This window comes from Pelophylax lessonae (genome assembly GCF_965119305.1).
Source record: "Pelophylax lessonae genome assembly, chromosome: 11".
Taxonomy (NCBI): Eukaryota; Metazoa; Chordata; class Amphibia; order Anura; family Ranidae; genus Pelophylax; species Pelophylax lessonae.
In genome coordinates, this window is record NC_138778.1 from 182,213,023 (window position 1) to 182,233,929 (window position 20,907).

Consider the following 20,907-nt stretch of genomic DNA (forward strand, 5'->3'; position numbering starts at 1 on the left):
CAGCTAATCTCCCCAGTGGCAGATCCAGTGTCTGGGAGTGAAAGAAGCCAGCTTCCCCAACAGTTAGCCGTAGCTAGCAGCAGAAGCGCTGGCATTAGGGCAGAGTGCTACCAACCTCTGGCCAGGACCAGCAACATCTCTGGAGTTCCAGAGAGCTGGGGAATGGGGCCCCTCTCCCTAATGACAAGCTGATGTAGTGAAGCTCCTACCAGCTGAAGCGCTAGCAACAGGCAGTGTTGGGGCAAAATAATCTACAGCCCTGGGTGAACATGCCAAACTGCGCCCCCTTCCCCCCTCAAGATGTATGAGCGTTATTTGTCAAAGGATCTCCCCCAAAAAACTGTGCACTAATCTGCATTCTTATCCCTAAGCCTAAATCCCATGAGTACAACCCTGCTGAAATCCCCCCCCCCCTCCTCAAAAAAAGGGCACAAATTTACTACCCCCCCCCCCTCAAATTTCCGCTCCGGGTACACATCCTCCCCCACTCTAAATTTCCCCTCCTGGCACAAATCCCCTCCTAGCACAATTCTCCTCTCCCTTCACCATATCGCCTCTTCTAACGCAAATCCCCCCTACTAGCACAAATCCTCTTCCCAACACAAATTCCCCTAATTCTCCACTCCTAGCAATTCTCCCCCCCCCCCCTGCTTCCAGTAAATTGCCCCTTCCAACACAAATCCCCCTCCCCCTTAGGCTCCTTGCAGCACCCCCACCTCGCATGACACCACAGTGCCTAGGGCAGTCGCCTCTCCTGCCCACCCCCTTGTCCCAGCCCTGCCAACCGGGCAAAGCGCCGCTGGCCTCTGCCTAGAACTTAGTGTCTCCATGACTTCAGGGAGCTGGGGCAGTTGGCCCCTCTTCCCAGCAGGAGACCGAGCACTGTACCGGTAATGGCAGCCAGACAGATTCCACGACCTCTGCCCCACACCTACTTATAAACACTATTCCCTGCAACCAAGAATGGAAATCATGTGGACCATCTATATGGGTTCACTCTGCCCAACTAACGCAGGTCCAGACCAGGTGGAGGTCTGGGACCTTGTCAGTCCACTTTTGATGGGGAGAAATGTGACAGGCAGGTTGGCCTCTTTCCTACGCACTATGGGCCCTGGCTTTTAGGTGGAACACTACTCTTTCGGAGGTGTGCCTGGGAGACCCTTGGAGTGGTCTTGCTTTGGAGTCCATATCTCCCCAAAACACACTCTGGGAACTGGAGGTTCCGTGTACATATTTGGAGCCACTATGCCTCAAACCAGCAATGACTGTAGATGTTAATGATGTAATCGGCTCAAACCACTGGGGTCTCCTATGTGTTTATTGTATTGCCTCTCCCATAGTATGCCTTCTAATTCTAAGTGTCTTTCTCCTATTGTTAATTGGGTCACCTATTGTTGTGGTCTGTCTGCTAGTATTGTGTACACTCCGACTTGTTAGCAAACTATTGTGAGATGCTTTAGGTTTGTTGATAAGCTTACAGGTTAAAAAAAATCACTGTCAGGTATTAGTTGCTAGATGTGGATTGGCATATAGCATGTTGGTGGTTCCCTTGTTATGTTAATTATATTCCTGTATACAGTTTCCTTTGCATACGATAATGTGATCAGGCTACCCTGATTTGGTGTACTATATATTGTGAGTTTTCAATAAACCATTCCAGTTCTAATCTGAGCTATTGTCGGCTAGTCTTGGCTGGTCAGCTATAATATTTGGTTCCTATGTCCAGCCAGGAGGAGGAAGCTATATATTGACGGAAGCGCCCATGCTGGGTGCTGGACGTTTTTGTAATGACATTGCTTTAGCAAATTTAGTCATCCAGTTAAATAAACCAAAAATCAAGCTGTGGGTTGGTCCTGCTGGCACCACCTGTCTTGGCAAATCTCCACTGAAAAATCAAAGTAGCCAAGTGGAAGATTTCAGCTGAAAAGTGATCAGTCAGATTTAGTTTGGGTATCATCCTGATGGGGATGATCCCAATCAGCATGCTTGGACCACTGCTGGTGCGGCTGCTTGAATAAGATGGCTTGCAGCAGCGTTTCCTTCATTGATGCCCAAGAGAATTCGACCTTAGGAATTTTCGGGATTACTGTTTGAATAGCTCCTTAAAATGTTTTCTGATGTTTATCAGTCATGATAAAAAAGCTTACCTGTAAAATATATTTCTTTGAGTACATCACGGGAAGCCATATTCATTACTATATGGGGTTATACGCCATCTATAGGTGAATAGACACTGGCAACCAAATACCTCGGTTTTGTAGCAAGCAATAAACATCCCAGACAATAGGGGAGGGACCTTTTTTGTGTCCCGTGATTTACTCCAAGAAATGGGTTTTACAGGTAAGCTGTAGGAAAAGTCCATATTTCTATATTGTACATCACGAGACACAAAGCAGCCATATTCATTATTACTATATGGGATGTCGCAAAGCAATGCACTTGAGGGGAGGGGGAACAGCATAAAATACCATCATTAGAACACAGAAGATCTACATAGCTGACTGCAGAGCACTGTAGCCAAATACAGACTCCTGCTGGGTCTTGACATCCACTCGCTAGAATCTAGTGAACTTATGCACTGACGACCAAGTCGTGGCTTTGCAACACTGAGCCATAGAAGCTTGATGGTGAACTGACCAAACGGTACCTACACTTCTGGAAGAGTATGCCTTTACCGGAAAAGGTGGCACCTTCCCCTTTAAACCATATGCCTGGTCTGGCAAATCCATTGAGAAATATTAGATTTAGATGCTGCCTGCCTTTTCCTGGGCCCTTCAGGCAGCACAAACAAAAAGTCAGTCTTCCGAATCTGAGCTGACCTTTTCAAATCTTGATGCACGTACTACATCAAGAGAATGCAATAACTTTTTCTCTGCTGTTTGAGGCTTTGCAAAGAAGGAAGGCCGTATAAGGTCCTGATTCAAATGAAAAGTGGACACCATCTTGGGCAAAAAAACTGGGTGTGTACATAGAATCACCCTATCATGCAATATCAAGAATGGCTCTTTACAAGAAAGAGCTGCTAAGTTTGATACTCAGACTAAAGTTACTGCAACCAAAAAGGCCAATTTTCTGGTCAACAGAACCAGAGGGATATGCCACATAGGCTCAAAATGCTGTTTTTGTAAAACTGCCAGCACCAAATTTTAGATCCCAAGGACACAATGGTGGCTTCACTGGTGGAAGCGTACGTAGCACCCCTTGAACGAAGGTTTGGACTAAGGAATGCAAAGCAATCTGTCTATGGAAAAAAAAAACTAGAAGGCTGAAATTTGACACTTAATAGTGCCTAATGCTAATTTCATATCTAACCCTGCTTGCAAGAAGGCTTGAATTCTCCCGATATTTGCAGGGATGCCATTTCCTGGCCTCATACCAGGGCACTTTAAGATTTCCAGGCTCTGTAATGTCTCTAGAGACTGGTTTTCTAGCATTTATTAGAGTAGAGACTGCAGGGCCAGATATACCCCTCTTTCAACATCAGGGCTTCAAAAGCCAAGCTCTCAAATTTAGAGACTGTAAAGCAGGGTGGAATATCGAACCTTGAGAGAGCAGGTCTGGACATAGTGGAAGAACCCAAGGCCTTGCCACTGCCAACTTTACAGTTTGTGTATACCAAAACCACCTGGGCCATATGCTGGAGCCTCCAGGATTACTGGTTTCCCCTCTACCTGGATTCTGCATAGAAGATGCGGCAGCAGCTGCCCTGCAGGAAGGGCATAGATCAGGGAAAACTCCTCCCATGGAGTCGCCATGGCATCTACTCCGGCTGCGAGTGGATCCCTGGTCCTGGACAAAAATCTTTTCAACTTGTTGTTAAACCTGGATGACAACAGATCCACATCTGGGATCCCCCAGCATGCAAAGATCCCAGGGTGTAAGGACCATTCCCCCAGAAACATCTGTTGATGACTCGGTCTGCCTGCCAGTTTTCTTTTCCTGGAATGAAAACTGCTAGTAGGCATGGAACAAATTTCTCTACCCAGGATAGAATGAGATCAACCTCCTTTTGGGATGACTGACTTTTGGATCCTCCCTGATGGTTGATATAAGCCGTGGCATTGTTTGATTGTACCCTGACAGGGTAACCCCAAAGTCTGGGCGTCCAGTACTTAAAACCCGGCAAACTGCTTGGATTTCCAAGCTATTGATGGGAAGTCTTTTCTACCTAAGGCCACTTTCCCTGGACAATGGCTTCCTCCAAAACTGTTCCCCAGCTGGAGAGACTAGCATCTGTAGTCACTACTTTCCAGACTACTGGAAGAAAGGATTCTTGTTCTTCCAAATTTCTGGTTAAGAACCACCAACTTAGACTCTGATATACTCTTGGTACCAGAGACATGCACTCATCTAGGGACTGGACCTTTCTGGTCCATGCTGACAGAATGTTGTTCTATAAAGGTCTGGCATGGAATTGAACATAGGGGACCGCTGTGAATGAGGACACCATCTTCCCTAATAACCTCATGCAAAAACGTACAGAAGGATCCTTTTTCCTTACGGATTGAACCGGATCCTTCAGGTCTGTGACCTTTCTGGTTGGCAAGAATACCTTTGCCTGTATTGTGTCCACAAGGAAACCCAGATATTCCAGATGCTGGACTGGTTTTAATGCTGACTTTGCCAAGTTCAGAATCCAACCCAGACGTTCTAAAAACGGAACTGTCAAACACATTCCAGCTTAGAACCGAAGCCGATCGGTCTATTAGTAATAGATCTAGATATCCTATCCCGGATATCTCTTGAGACCTTAGAGCAGCCTATACTGGAGCTAGGATCTTTGTGAACGCTCTTGGAGCAGTGGCCAACCCGAAGGGCAGAGCCACAAACTGAAAATGATGGTTTTCTACTACGAAGCGTAAAAAACCTTTTTGCTGGGCCTGAAAGATATGCACATGAAGGTATGCATCCTTGATGTCTATGGTTGCTAGAAATTCCTCTCCCTGCAGGGAGGCCATGAATTGACTCCATTTGGAAAATATGAATGTTTAGAAACTGGTTCAGAGCTTTGAGATCCAGAATAGGTCTCGCATATGTTTGGCTTGGGGACTACGAAAGGTTTTGAGTTAAAAACCCTTGAATCTCCTGCCCTCCGGAACCCCTGTAATCACTCTTGACCTTAAATGGTCCAGAGCCAGAAAGTGAGAGAAATCTTCTTCTTTTTAGAGGATCTGCAGGTATGTTTGACTTTACAAACCGAGGATGTGGGAACACCCGAAATTCTGGTTTGTACCCCTGCGAGATAATGGAAATAACCCAGTTGTCTTGGGTTATTTCTACCCAGACCTCCCGAAAACCATAGCAGTCTTCCCCCTCCCCACCCGACTGAGTGGAGGTGCCCCTTCCCAAGGTAGGTTTAGAGCTAGACTTAGTAGATCTCTAGACTTTCTTCTGCCCTTGCCCTGAACGCTTGGTTCTATATCTAGATGGCTGGGGCCGTCACAACTACCAGGGATTAGAAGCACGGAGTCTGAATGCTGGGAATCTTAAAATGTTTGCTTTTCCTTTTTAACAGGTAGCAATGCACTCTTCCACCCCCCCAAAACCATTTTACATAATTTCACAGACCAGCTTTTTAGCCACAGGGTTCTGCGCATATGAACTGATAAATGAGCAACCCGTGACATTTGTTGTATGGAGTCTTTAACCACTTGCCGACTGCCGCACGACTATTTACGTCAGCAGTCAGCCCCTCAGAGGCAGAGCGACGTAGGGGTACGTCGCTAGCCTGTAAGGGTTTTGGGAGCGAGCGCGCGCCGCAGGATGCGCGCTCCCGCTCGGTCACGGAAACCCCCCCCCCCCCTGCCCCCCGCGCGTGTGTCCGACGGGCACTCGCGAACGTCTGTGACAGCGGGAGAAAGGCAGGCGGCTAGTGTAAACAAAGCCGCCTGTCAGTTCTCCCTGTGCATGAATAGTGATCAAATGGTTCTATGTAGGACCGTTGATCACTGTTCCTACACAGAAAGCCACAGCCAATCACAGTTAGAAACACGCCCCTAGGACACACTTAACCCCTCCCTCTCCAATACAGTTAACTCCTTCACTGCCAGTGTAATTTTTACAGTAACAGTGCATATGCATAACACTGATTACTGTAGTAATGTCACTGGTAACCCCAAAAGTGTCAAATGTCAGTCAAGGGTCCGATCTGTCCGCCCCAATGTCGCAGTCCCGAAAAAAAAATCGCAGATCGCTGCCATTGTGTTAAAAAAACAACAAAAATTACAAAAATCTTTCCCTTTGTTAGTAAACGCAATCACTTTTGCGCAAACCAATCAAAATACGCTTTTTTGCGATTTTTTTTTTTTTTTTTTTTCTCCAAACATATGGTAAAAAAAAAATTAGCCTAAAATGTTAAATTTTGATTTTTACTTTTTTTTTTTTTTTTTTTTTTTTTTTTTTGTTTATAGCACATGATCACAAAATCGCACAGGTGATCAAATACCACCAAAAGAAAGCTCTGTTTGTGGGGAAAAAAGGATGCCAAATTTAGTTTAGGTACAGCGTCGCACGACCGCGCAATTGTCCGTTAAAGTCACGCAGTGCCGAATCGCAAAATAGGCCCTGGTCAGGAAGGGGGTAAAATCTTCCGGGGCTTAAGTGGTTAAGAGCATCTACTGCGTAACAAAATTGTAGGTAGATCTGCCAAATCTTCCACAGGCTCTCCTTGAGAAGGAACTGTCCTGGAAACTCTAATGCAGTCTTTTAAAGACTGACAAACTCCTATAGCTGCCACTGCTGGTTATATCGCAGACCCTGCAACAGCAAAGGAAGCTTTTAGCAAAGATAGATGGATATTTAAAAACCTGGACATTATCTTCAGGATAAGTTTTAAACTCTTGTAACTGAAGAAATTATAGCATCAACAGTAGGTATGCTCAATTTAACTTTTTCCTCCGTATGGTACAATAAATAAAATCTTTTGAGAGGAAAAAAATAAACCTAACCCTATCAGGATGATCCCAATAAGCATACATTACCTGCTCCAAGAGCGGATGTAAGAGAAAAGCCTGCAGACTTTGAGGAGGGCACAATGAGCCTAGAGAGGAAAAAACTTCATTTCTCTTACGTCCTCCGACAGTCGCCGCCACTTCATATTCATCACTAATGGGGTTATTGACCTTTGCTCCGCAGGAGTAGCTAGGCAACAAAATTTGTTAATATCAAAGCTTTTAGCATATCCCACCCCTAGGGGGTGGTCCCCTCAGTCAATACCTCCCTGCTTCCTGCATTCCCAACTCAGTTTCTAATGCCTAGCTTAGGAGTAGGCTGGCTGTTCCTGTGCTGGGGCTCTCAGTCTCAGCTTCTTTTCTCTTTTTAAATTTTATTTTGAGTCTTTTTCTCTTTTTTACTTAGCTGTTTTCAGCATTAGTTAGCTTCTTCTGATGAAGATGATCGTGCGGAGCTGGGTCTCGGACTGGCCACCCTGGATCCCAGGGCTTAGGGGCTTCCCAGCCTGCCATCGAGCGTTCAGCACAGGTTTCCCTGGCACATTGAACGACCCATCCCTGTTCGCTGCAGGAATGCTATCTGTGAGGTGGCTACCTCACTGGACGCCATTGCGGTTTCGCACCGCAGTTCCACTGCGTCATGGCTGCGACACTCCCTGTCCTCAGTGCAGCAGTTTGGTCGCTGGAGCAGGCTCCCCATGCCATCCGGACTGGTAAGTGTAACTCTATGTGGGGACCTGTCTATTGGGTGTCAGTCTGGGACTGTGTGACCCTGCATGTCTGTGTGGCTGCTGAGCTCCCTGTCAGATTCCTGTGTGGAATTGCTGCCTGTGTGTGGGCTGCGAGGGGGGGGGGGGCTCTCCCGCTCTGCTGGGTGCATGCATGAAGCAGTCTAGGTTTGGGCATGCTGTGCGGCGATCGCTGCGGCGACCCGCCATTTTTTTGCGGCAGAATTATGGTGGCCGGTCCTGTGTGGTAAGGCGCGGCGTTTTGGCGCCAAACGCCGCCATTTTGGCGGCGATCGATCAGGCCACATGTCGGCGCCATTTTCTATTTGCCTAAGGAATCCTCAGCTGAGCGGACATGTTTGTGTAGCCTTACATAGGCTTTACAGGGGCGGTCAGTCATTGCATCACATCCTTTTGCTCTGGGACAGCGATCGGTGGCAGCAGCCTGTGTGATCTCTCCAGGTTTTTACCTTTCCATTTTCCTGTATTCCTTGCCCAGTGTTCTTATCCCTGTGGGGGTCCGTGTATTCAGTGGGTGCGGTGGGCTACGCTCGCCGCGATCTTAAAGGGGCAGTACTCCTTTTTTCCTAATATTACTGGGGCATGGATTCTCAGGATTGCAAGTTTCCTCCCACCTTGGTGGGGGGCCAAGGGGCTGCTGCTTCCCCCGAGGGGGCTGATCTGGCTACTATTGTGGCAAACTTGGCTGCTCAGGTGCAGATGCTGGTGGCTGATCGATCCACTAAACGGCCCAGAGTGTCTATTTCCTCTGATTCAGAGGGCGATGGGGCTGCTATGGCTGGAGTGCCCTTCTCAGGGTCTCACTCATCTCTAGACCTTGTGGGGTCTGAGGGGGAGGCTGAGGTGGAAGGGGTTGATAATTCTCCCCCTGGCTCGTCTGAAAAGCTTGCACTCATAGATGAGTTGGTTGCTTCTATCAAGCAAACGCTGCATTTGCAGGATGAACCATGTCCTCCTGTTTTGATGTCCTCTTATGGGACACAAAGGAAGCGCAAAACATCGCAGGTTTTTCCTTGTTCTACGGAATTTCAGCGTGCGGTTGATGAACAATGGCGCAATTTAAAGAAGCCTTTTGCTGTGCCGAGTAGGTTCAAACTGCGTTATCCATTTACACCCACCACTGATGAGCGTTGGTGTGTGCCGCCTCAGGTGGATCACGCGGTGGCGATTTTGAATAAATCCACTGCGATCCCTGCTGAGGATACCCCGGTGTTCCGGGACCCGACGGACAGGAGACTGGAGTCTCTGGCCCGTCATGCTTATACGGTTGCTGGTTCTATGCTGAAGCCTATTTTTGCTTCCATTATGGCAGCCCATAAGGCTATTACGGATTGGACGCAGGTGCTCAGGCGCACCCTGGTGGCTGACTCTGCCCCGCCGACAACCTTGGCTATGGTGGATCAAATTCATCAGGGTGTCATGTATTTGTGTGATGCGGACTTGGATTTAGTCCCTTTGGCTGCACGCTTCTCAAGTGTGGCGGTGTTGAACCGTCGCCTGATATGGCTGAAATGTTGGTCGGTTGACCAATCTTCTCGCAAGACTTTTGCTAATTTGCCCTACTCGGGATCTCGCCTTTTTGGCGAATCTTTGGATACTCTGATAAAGGGAATTTCTGGGGGTAAGAGCACTCTCTTGCCCCAAACTCACAAGAATAAGTTTGTTCGTGGTAAGAAGAATACCTCGTTTAGACCCTCTCAGGGGTCCTTTCGTGCCTTTCAGTCGCGCTATAAGGGCAAGCCCTTCAAGGGCCAAGGCTCCCAGAAGAAGCCGTGGACGGGTAAGCAGAAGTCCGGCCAGTCCGGGTCCGCTGCCCATAACAATACGGCCTGAAGGGACGCCCTCACCCAGTTCTGGGGTGGGGGGACGTTTGCTCGGTTTTCTTCAACCCTGGCTGGACCACATTCGGGACAGGTGGGTTCAGGAAATCGTTCGATCTGGATACAAGATCGAGTTTCTCTCTCGGCCGGCGGGCAGATTTTTCCCCTCAAACCTTCAGCTGACTCCGGAGTGCTTGCAGGATCTGCACCTGGCGGTGCGGGACCTGCGGGCCCAGGGAGTGGTGGTTCCGGTGCCTCATCGGGACAGATTTCGGGGGTTCTATTCCAATCTGTTCACTGTGCCCAGAAAGGAGGGCAAGGTACGTCCGATTCTGGACTTGAAAGCTCTGAACCACTTTGTGCGGGTTCGCAAGTTTCGCATGGAATCCCTGCGCTCGGTGGTGGCTGCCCTGGTTCCGGGGGAATTCATGGCCTCCATCGATTTGAAGGATGCGTATCTTCACATTCCAATTTTCGAGGGTCACCAGAGGTACCTTCGATTCGCCATTGCGGAGGATCACTACCAATTCGTGGCGTTACCCTTCGGTCTCGCTTCGGCTCCGCGGGTTTTCACCAAGGTCCTGGCTTTGTTGAGAGCCCAGGGCATCTCTGTCTTGGGGTATCTGGACGATATCTTGATTCGGTCTGCGACCAGTCAGGGCCTGGTGAACGACCTGTCCATCACGATGCAGGAGTTCGGTTGGACGATAAATTTACCAAAGTCAACGTTGTGTCCGTCCGTTAGTCTTCCCTACCTGGGGATGATACTGGACTCTGTTCAAGCGAAGGTCTTCCTGCCGGAAGACAAGCTCCAGACACTTCAGAACGAAGTCAGGTCACTCAGGGACGATCAGTGCTCGTCCCTCCGGACGTGTATGAGGTGTCTGGGATTGATGGTCTCGGCTTTCGAGGCGATTCCCTTCGCCCAGTTTCACACATGGGATCTTCAGGCGGAGGTCCTGGCCAAGTGGGACGGGCGTCCGCAATCTCTGGATCTGCGGATTTCGTTGAGCCGCCTCACCCGAAGGGGTCTTTTGTGGTGGCTCCAGTCCCCAGCGGTGTCGGGGGGCAAGTCCTTTCGTCCTTTGTCGTGGACGGTGATCACCACGGATGCCAGCCTCTCGGGCTGGGGTGGTGTTCTGGGCGTTCTGTCCGCCCAGGGAACTTGGTCGGAGGAGGAATCCTCCCTTCCGATCAACATTCTGGAATTGCGAGCGATAAATCTGTCTTCTGCGTTGGACGGACAGGCTTCAGGGCCGTCCGGTTCGGGTGCAGACGGACAATGCCACTGCGGTGGCCTACATCAACCACCAAGGGGGCACCAGGAGTGCCCGAGCGGCTCGGGAAGTAGCCGACATTCTGTCTTGGGCCGAGACGCACGTCCCGGCGATATCTGCAGTTCACATTCCGGGGGTGGAGAACTGGCAGGCGGATTATCTGAGTCGCCAGACCCTGGACCAGGGAGAATGGTCCCTTCACCCGGATGTCTTCCAGATGTTGTGCGCGAAGTGGGGGTCCCCAGATGTGGACCTGTTTGCGTCTCGTCTAAACAACAAGGTGGAAAGGTTCGTGGCAAGGACGCGTGACCCTCGGGCAGACGCCTCAGACGCGTTAGTGGCGCCCTGGCATCAGTATCGTCTGATGTATGCCTTTCCACCGATTCAGCTGCTGTCCAGGCTCCTTCGCAGGTTGGCCTCGGAACCGCACACAGTGATTCTGGTGGCGCCAGACTGGCCTCGCCGGTCTTGGTACGCAGACCTCGTGAATCTGGCGGTTGATGCTCCGTGGCGTCTGCCTCTTCGAGAAGATCTCCTGTCTCAAGGACCGATCTTCCATCCTGCTTTACAGTCGCTGGCTTTAACGGCCTGGCTGTTGAAAGCCAGGTCCTGAAGGATAGGGGTCTCTCCCCTGAGGTCATTCCCACTTTGATCAAGGCTAGGAAAGTCTCTTCGGGGGAAGATTTACTACCGTACTTGGAAGGCGTATTTTGGTATCGAGAGTGTTGGCTTTCCTCCAAGCTGGAGTGGATCAGCGTTTGGCGTTGGCCACGATTAAGGGTCAGATTTCTGCGCTGGCCGTTCTTTTTCAACGCCCTGTGGCGTCTAATTCTTTGGTTGGCACCTTTTGTTCAAGGGGTGCGTCACTTGGCTCCTCCTCGGAGGGACCCTTTACCTCCATGGGACTTGAACCTTGTTTTGTCCGTATTGCAACATGCTCCCTTTGAGAAGATCAGGGAGATCTCGTTGTCTCTCTTGTCCAAGAAGGTTGCCTTTTTGGTGGCAATCACTTCGGCTCGCAGGGTATCGGAGCTGGCGGCCTTGTCCTGCAGCTCTCCCTACTTGGTGATTCACCTGGATAAGGTGGTCTTACGACCTAACCCTTCTTTTCTTCCGAAGAGGATCTCGGAATTTCACCTCAATGAGGACATTGTCTTGCCTTCGCTTTGCGCGAAGCCTAAGCATCCAAGGGAGGTGGCTTTGCATTCCTTGGATGTTGTTCGCCGCCACCGCCCCTCTTTTGGGGTTTGTTTATGTACTCTACTGCTATGCTACTGAAACTGAGTTGGGAATGCAGGAAGCAGGGAGGTATTGACTGAGGGGACCACCCCCTAGGGGTGGGATATGCTAAAGGCTTTGATATTAACAAATTTTGTTGCCTAGCTACTCCTGCGGAGCAAAGGTCAATAACCCCATTAGTGATGAATATGAAGTGGCGGCGTCTGTCGGAGGACTCAGAGAAAGGAATTTTACAGGTAAGATTTTACAAAAATTCATTTTTTTTTTAAATCAACGACCATTTTAGTGAGACTGAATTAACAATCTCTGGGATTGAGAGGCCGAGAATGACTCCTCAGGTCCTGACTCCCCAGGAGTGAAAACCTCAGCTTGACCTTCTACAGGGTAATTTACAGCTACTTCTTCCACATCCTCTGCCCAATCTTGAACTAAATCAGGGGGTGGCTCAGGTGAGGCATCTATCACATTTCCTCTCCCCTTGTGATGCTACAATCATGTCATGCCAGCAATCTTACCCTCAAGGCTGGCCAACACCGATGCCAAATCATCCTTAGAGATGTAGGCTGTGACAGAATCACTGGATGTGGCTACTATGCCTGACAACCATAATGGCCCAGATTGACTAGTCGCCTCCGGTCGCTCAGGGGAGGTAAACCAAGGAAGCTTTATGCCCCTTCCAACTGTGCCCCCCCCCCCCCAACTCCTTTTTCGGTAGGACATTGCTCTTAGGCAAGACAAACTTGAGGTACTAGCTTTAGTATACTCAAGGCTTGTGCCAACCAAGCTATACAGATTATCACACACGGCACTGATTATCCCAAAGTAACAGAACCTGTCCGTACCTGTAAACATGCACCCAGCTGCTGCTTCTCTGCGTCCCCTACAGCCTCCGACAGAGGCTTGCATGCTGGAATCACTTCCTTAAGAAATCATGACGTTTGCGCAGTGTGCTACATGCATGACCGTATCCACGTGCATGCCAATCGCATCATGACATGTCCCTCTTGGCTCCACGTACATGCTTATGCTCAAATGGCAAATACGTGTGTGACAATCCTTTGCCACAGACACACCATTTGAGGCACTGCCTGATCTGGAGCCTTCTGAGACTAATACGCGGGCGCTTTTGTGCCAGGGTGAAAACCTGCACTCCAAACATGGGGTGAGAGCAGTTTAAGCAAGCAAGGTGTGCTTTATCACAGCTGATACACCAACTGTTTCAGGTAAACAACATAGGGTGAGGGCAAAATCTGCTTAAACAAGATATGCTTTGACATAGCTGATACACTTACTGTCTCTTGTAGAAACCCAACCTGGCACTTGGTATCTGTTATAATTAGTGTTGAGCGAACACGGACTGTATTATTCGGGTTCGTACCGAATAATTGGATTTTTGTTACCTGAACACGGACCCGAAAACTACTGTATGTTTGGGTTTAAAATCCGTGCTCGGTAATTTTATTTCCTATTTTGTATGTAATGGCGCGCTTTTAATGGCGGGCTTTCAACAGCCAATCAACAAGCGTTTAACTGGTGTGCCTTAAGCCATCCTAGCCATGCCTACTAATGTATTAGTAGCTGTGATTGGCCATCTGAAGCATGTGACCCATGTCTTTATAAGTTTGAGAGCCACAGCGCGGCACGTCATTCTGCTGTAGTTTAGGGAGAGAGCACACATCATACGTGCTGGCTGCTGATTAGGGACAGACAGTGAAACATTGTGCCCGAAAAGAATGCAGGGACAGGTCGGAGTGTAGGCAGGGACAGTTATTTGAGCATTTTAGGGACAGGCTGGAGAGATTAGGCAGGGACAGTCTACATCGATTTTGCTGTGTGGGGGGTGGTGCAGTGAACGATCTTTTTGCCCTCACTTGAGCCCACTGAGGAGGAGGAGGGAGAAAAAAAATCTATTTTTATCAGTCTGTTGTGTGCTGCGTTCAGCTATATTTCACTACAGATTGCTGTTCTAATCTGCTATTAAAAAATCAAGTTAAAGGATTTTTTTTTTTTCCCCTTCATAGCCTGCTTGCTGCTGAGCTGAGCTGACCGTGACATAAGACACTGCTGTGTTCACATGTGCTATTGAGTGATTTTCAATTTTATACACTTTTTTTTTCTATTCCACTATTCAATATACACCCTTTTGGGTTAAAAAAAAATTAAATTGTGGCATAGTCTGTACTAATCTGCTATTTAAAAATTACAAACTTAAAGGGGAATTTTTTTTTTTTCCCTTCATAGCCTGCTGCAGAGCTGACCGTGATATAAAACATAAGACACTGCTGTGTTCACATGTGCTATTGAAAAATCACCAATTTTATATCCTATTTTCTATTCCGCTATTCAATCTACACCCTTTGGGGTAAAAAGAATTAAATTGCGGCATAGTCTGTATCGGTACGTGTGAGATACACCTTTCCAATTTTTGGGGCGCATCTTCCACCGCCGAGGATTGCAGGGTGCTTCAGTTTGCCTCCTCTTCCGAACTCCTACTCCTCATCCTGCCTTTAGGGTACAAAAAATTGTAATTGGGGCCTAGTCTGTGTTTGTACGTGTGAGATACACCGTTTTATAATTTTTTTTCTATTCCGCTATTCAATATACACCCTTTTGGAGTGTAAAAAATTAAATTACGGCATAGTCTGTATCGGTACGTGTGAGATACACCTTTCCAATTTTTGGGGCGCATCTTCCACCGCCGAGGATTGCAGGGTGCTTCAGTTTGCCTCCTCTTCCGAACTCCTACTCCTCATCCTGCCTTTAGGGTACAAAAAATTGTAATTGGGGCCTAGTCTGTGTTTGTACGTGTGAGATACACCGTTTTATAATTTTTTTTCTATTCCGCTATTCAATATACACCCTTTTGGAGTGTAAAAAATTAAATTACGGCATAGTCTGTATCGGTACGTGTGAGATACACCTTTTTTAAATTTGTTTGGCGCATCTCCTTCCACCGCTGAGGATTGCAGGGCGCTTCAGTTTGCCTCCTGTTCCGAACTCTTCTTCATCATCCTCATCCTCCCTTTAGGGTACAAAAAATTGTAATCGGGGCCTAGTCTTTGTTTGTACGTGTGAGATACACCGTTTTATATCCTTTTTTCTATTCCGCTATTCAATATACACCCTTTTGGGGTGAAAAAAATTAAATTGCGGCATACTTAAAGGTGAGAAGACAATGTAATAGAGCAGCACAAAATGCCAGCAGAATGCTTGGATGTATAGGGAGAGGTATAAGCAGTAGAAAGAGAGAAGTGCTTATGCCGCTGTACAGAACACTGGTGAGACCTTACTTGGAGTATTGTGCGCAGTACTGGAGGCCATATCTCCAGAAGGATATAGATACTCTAGAGAGAGTTCAGAGAAGAGCTACTAAACTAGTACATGGATTGCAGGAAAAAACTTACCAGGAAAGGTTAAAGGACCTTTAACATGTATAGCTTGGAAGAAAGAAGAGACAGAGGGGATATGATAGAAACTTTTAAATACATAAAGGGAATCAACTCGGTAAAGGAGGAGAGCATATTTAAAAGAAGAAAAACTACCACAAGAGGACACAGTTTTAAATTAGTGGGGCAATGGAATGGAATAACCTTCCTGCAGAAGTGGTAGCTGCAAATACAGTGAAGGAGTTTAAGCATGCATGGGATAGGCATAAGGCTATCCTTCATATAAGATAGGGCCAGGGACTATTCATAGGATTCAGATATATTGGGCAGACTAGATGGGCCAAATGGTTCTTATCTGCCGACACATTCTATGTTTCTACTTTGCATATTTGACTGTGAGATACACCCGTTGTATTTGTATTCTGTTTTTCTATTCCGCTATTTAATAAACACCCGTTTGGGGTAAAAAAAATTAAATTGCGGCATAGTTTACATATTTGACTGTGAGATACACCCGTGCGATACTGTTGTTGTTTTGTTCCGCTATTCAATAAACACCTTTCTAGGGCAAGATCATAAATTACAGAAATATGAGGAGACCGTCAAATAGGGGCCGTGGCCTGGGTCGTGGTGCTGCTGGTAGAGCTCCTGTTGCAAGGAGAGGACGTGGTCAATCTGTGCCAGCTACACGCACAAGTGAAACACCTTCCTCAAGTGTGAGTAGGCAACAGAACCTGCAGCAGTATTTGGTAGGGTATCATGCGCCTCTACAAGTGTTGAGGCCAGAACAAGTAGAGGCGATAGTAGATTGGTTTGCTGCTGACAGTGCCTCCAGTTCCTTCACATTGTCTCCCACCCAGTCTACTGCAAAAAGGTCAGAGTTGGCACCTGCAGCCGATGTCCAACCGTCTTTCACCTCACCCCCTTGCAAATCAGGCAAGCAGTCTGAGCCCCAAGTCATGCAGCAGTCTCTTCTTCCTTTTGATGACTCTGTCAGCAGGATTTCCCAGGGCCATCCACCTAGCTCTGCCCCAGAAGTGGAAGAGATTGAGTGCAGCGATGCCCAACCACTTATTTCTCAAGATGAGTACATGGAAGGACCATCGCAGCACGTCTCCGATGATGACGAAACGAGGGTGCCAACTGCTGCGGCACTCAGAATTGTGGAGACCGACAAGGAGGGCAGGGGTGAAGACTGGGTGGAAGATGATGTGGAGGACGATTAGGTCCTCGACCCCACATGGAATGAAGGTCATGCAGGTGACCTGAGTAGTTTGGAGGAAGAGGCGGTGGTCGCACAGAGCCACCAGCACAGCAGAAGAGGGAGCAGGGTGCAGAAGCGAAGCGGCCGTGCCCTAGACACTACGCCTGCTACTGCCCAACGCAGCAAGGGACCGAGCGCACCAAAGCCAGCTCAAAGGAGTTCTCTAGCGTGGAAGTTCTTCAGAAAATGTGCTGATGACAGGACACGAGTGGTTTGCACCCTGTGCAATCAGAGCCTGATGCGAGGCATAAACCTTCTCAACCTGAGCACAACCTGCAAGATCAGGCATCTAAGTGCAAAGCACAAGCTGCAGTGGAGTAGACACCTTCAAAACCAAGAAAGGTCTCTGGCTCCTCCTGCTTCCTCTTCTGCTGCAGTCTCGGCCTCTCCATCCACCTCTGTAGTGATACCGGCACCTGCCACCCCGCAAACAGACGATCTGTCAGCAACACCACCACCTGGGTCACCAACCATCTCCACAATGTCCCGTGGAAGCGTTCAGCTTTCCATCTCCCAAACACTTCAGACGAAGAGGAAGTACCCCCCTACCCATCCGCGATCCCTGGCCCTGAATGCCAGCATTTCAAAATTGTTGGCCTTTGAAATGCTGTCATTCCGTCTGGTGGAGACGCACAGTTTTAAAAGCCTTATGTCGGTGGCTGTCCCACGGTACGTCGTACCCAGCCGCCACTTTTCCAGGCAAGCCATCCCTTCCCTGCACAACAGAGTGGGGGAAAAAATCAGGTGTGCACTGCGCAACGCCATCTGTGCCAAGGTCCACCTAACTACCGATATGTGGACCAGTAAGCACGGTCAGGGGCGTTATATCTCCCTAACGGCACACTGGGTAAATGCAGTGGCGGATGGGCCTGAGGCAATTTGGCGCATGTCCTTCCACCACCGAGGATTGCCTCCTGTTCCTAACTCCTCCTACTCCACTTCCTCATCCTCTACCGCCTCCTCATCCCGTCAGCGTAACACCTTCACCACCAACTTCAGCACAGCCAGGGGTAAACGACAGCAGGCAGTTTTACAACTTGCCTGTTTGGGGGACAAACCACACGCCGCGCAGGAGTTGTGGAGGAGCATGGAACAGCAGACAAATGAGTTGTTGCTGCCAGCGAGCCTCAAGCCCGGCCTGGTGGTGTGCGATTAACGGGCGAAATCTCATAGCAGCTCTGGGCCTAGCCGGTTTGACGCACATCCCTTGCCTGGCGCATGTGCTGAATTTGGTGGTGCAGAGGTTCCTTAAAAATTACCCCGATATGTCAGAGCTGCTGCAGAAAGTGCGGGCCATCTGTGCGCACTTTCGGTGTTCTCACCCTGCTGCTGCTTGCCTGTCAGCGCTGCAGCGTAACTTCGGCCTTCCCGCTCACATATGTGACGTGCCCACAAGGTGGAACTCCACCTTGCACATGCTGGAAAGACTGTGCGAGCAGCAGCAGGCCATAGTAGAGTTTCAGCTGCAGCACGCACGCGTGATTCGCTCTGCGGAACAGCACCACTTCACCACCAATAACTGGGCCTCCATGTGAGACCTGTGTGCCTTGTTGCGCTGTTTTGAGTACTCCACCAACCTGGCCAGTGCCGATGACGCCGTTGTCAGCTTAACTATCCCACTTCTATGCCTCCTTCAAAAAACAATTCGGGCGATGATGGAAGAGGATGTGGCACAGGATGAGGAGGAGGAGGATGAAGAGGTAACATTTCCAAGGCTTTCAGGTCAGTCATTCGCAAGTGGCTCCGAGAGTGGGTTCCTGCACCCACAAACGCCAGGGACACAATTGTCCAGCAGGGGCACAGTTCTGGAGGATGAGGAGGAGGAGATGGAACCATGTTCACAGCAGGGTGGCACCCAGGCCAGCTCAGGGCCATCACTGGAGCATGGCTGGGGGGATACAGAGGACACAGACGATACACCTCCCACAGAGGACAGCCTTTCGTTGCCTCTGGGCAGCCTGGCACACATGAGCGATTACATGCTGCAGTGTCTCCACAATGACCGCCGAGTTGCCCACATTCTAACTTGTGCTGATTACTGGGTGGCCACGCTGCTGGATCCCCGTTACAAGGACAACGTACCGTCCTTAATTCACTCACTGGAGCGCGATCACAGGATGCGCGAGTACAAGCGCACACTGGTAGACGCGATGCTGCTGGCATTCCCACCTGAAAGCGGGGCCACAGTGGAAGCACAAGGCCAAGGCCAAGGCAGAGGAGGAGGAGGAAGAGGTCGCCAACGCAACCAGGGCACCGCCAGCACCTCAGAAGGCAGGGTTAGCATGGCCGAAATGTGGAAAAGCTTTGTCAGCACGCCACAACAAACAGCAGCACCAGCAGCTCATATGGAACGTCTTAGCAGGAGGCAGCATTTCACCAACATGGTGGAGCAGTATGTGTGCACACGCCTACATGTAGTGAATGACGGGTCTGCCCCTTTCAACTTCTGGGTCTCCAAATTGGGCACATGGCCTGAGCTTGCCCTTTACGCCTTGGAGGTGCTGGTGTGCCCTGCAGCCAGTGTATGATCTGAACATGTATTTAGCACGGCTGGGGGCGTTATCACAGACAAGCGCAGCCGCCTGTCCAGAGACCATGTGGACAAGCTCACGTTCATTAAAATGAACCAGGCATGGATCCCACAGGACTTTTCCGTACCTTGTGCAGAATAGAGATGGATATCGACCTTACCCAGCCATTGTTCTACTTTTGATCTTTCTCACTCTTTTGGGGTGTACCCTCATTTAATGTTTTATGCAGGAGGTGACCAGCGCTATGGAGTTTATAATAAATACAAAAAAAATACAAAAAAAAATACAAGGTAGCGCCGGTTTCAACCTTCTTTACAATTTTACCCTCATTTAAAATGACTGAAAAAAAGCAGTGTTGGCTACCTTGTCCTCCTCCACCGCCGCTTCCACCTATACCGCCACATCCACCACCACCTCAACCTCCCTCCTACTCCATATGGGCCTCGTCCTTCACAGATGAAGAATTTTTTTTTTATTTTCTGTTTTTTTTTTTTTTTTTTGTTTTAAGTTATTTCCCTATCCACATTTGTTTGCAGATCACTTGCCATGCTCTTAACTATGTTTTGCTGCCATTTGCAGCACTCTAGCCCTTTCCATTGGTGTTTTAGAGCCATTTTAGTGCCTGAAAGTTTGGGTCCCCATTGACTTCAATGGGGTTCGGTGTCCGGGTAAAGTTCGGAAAAAGTCCGGGACACGGACCGGACTTTTTTTTTTCCAAGTTCGGCCGAACCCGCCGAACACGGACATCCAGGTGTCCGCTCAACTCTAATCTTTATCATTACTGTACATTCTGCTCAACATTTCACTCATTTGTGTGTGTATGTATGTATGTATGTATGTATATGTATGTATGTATATGTATATGTATGATATATATATATATATATATATATATATATATATATATAAGACTGTTTATTCAGCTTGCTACTCCTTAATGCCATAATCTTGTGATCTGTAACCTTTCATTTCTGCACATTTCTTAATTACTGTACGCCTCTATATTTATTCACTGTACTTATGAATGTCCACACATCTCTGCACTGAAATAGCCTTTATATTTATTCACTGTATATACTTTCATATATACCACTTGCTGTAAATATGCTAGATAGTTATCTGCACTGTAAATATGCTAGATATTTATCTGCACTTTTGCACGACTGCTACATTTTGCACTTCTGGTAGATGCCAAACTGCACCTCGTTGCTGTGTACCTGTACTATGCAATGACAATAAAGTTGTATCTATCTATCTTTGTATGTGTAGTGCAGGGATGGGAGCTATGCTGAGTGCCCTGTCAGCGGTGACCCCTGTGTTCTGCCTCGTCAGCGATGACCCCTGTGCTCTGCCCTTCAAGCGGTGACCACTGTGCTCTCTCCTGCCAGAGGTGACCCTGCCCCTTAGGCCCCTCCCACTGCTAATAGTTTGACTACGCCCATTTTTTGCCACGGCCGCAGGTAACTCGCCTTCTTTGCTATCCCTCCATTGTCAAGCTCTAAAGTTGGGAGGTATGATACTGTTTTCCAGCAGCAGGATGGAGACTTCCATCTTGCAAAATTGAGTCAGGTTGAGCACTTAGCCATTCACAGGACACCTTGTATTTTATCAACGAATACAAAGCTTCCTCTCGTTGACTAAGGTTGGTGGAAAATGTCACAATCTCCACCTCGGCTAATTTATTCGTTGAT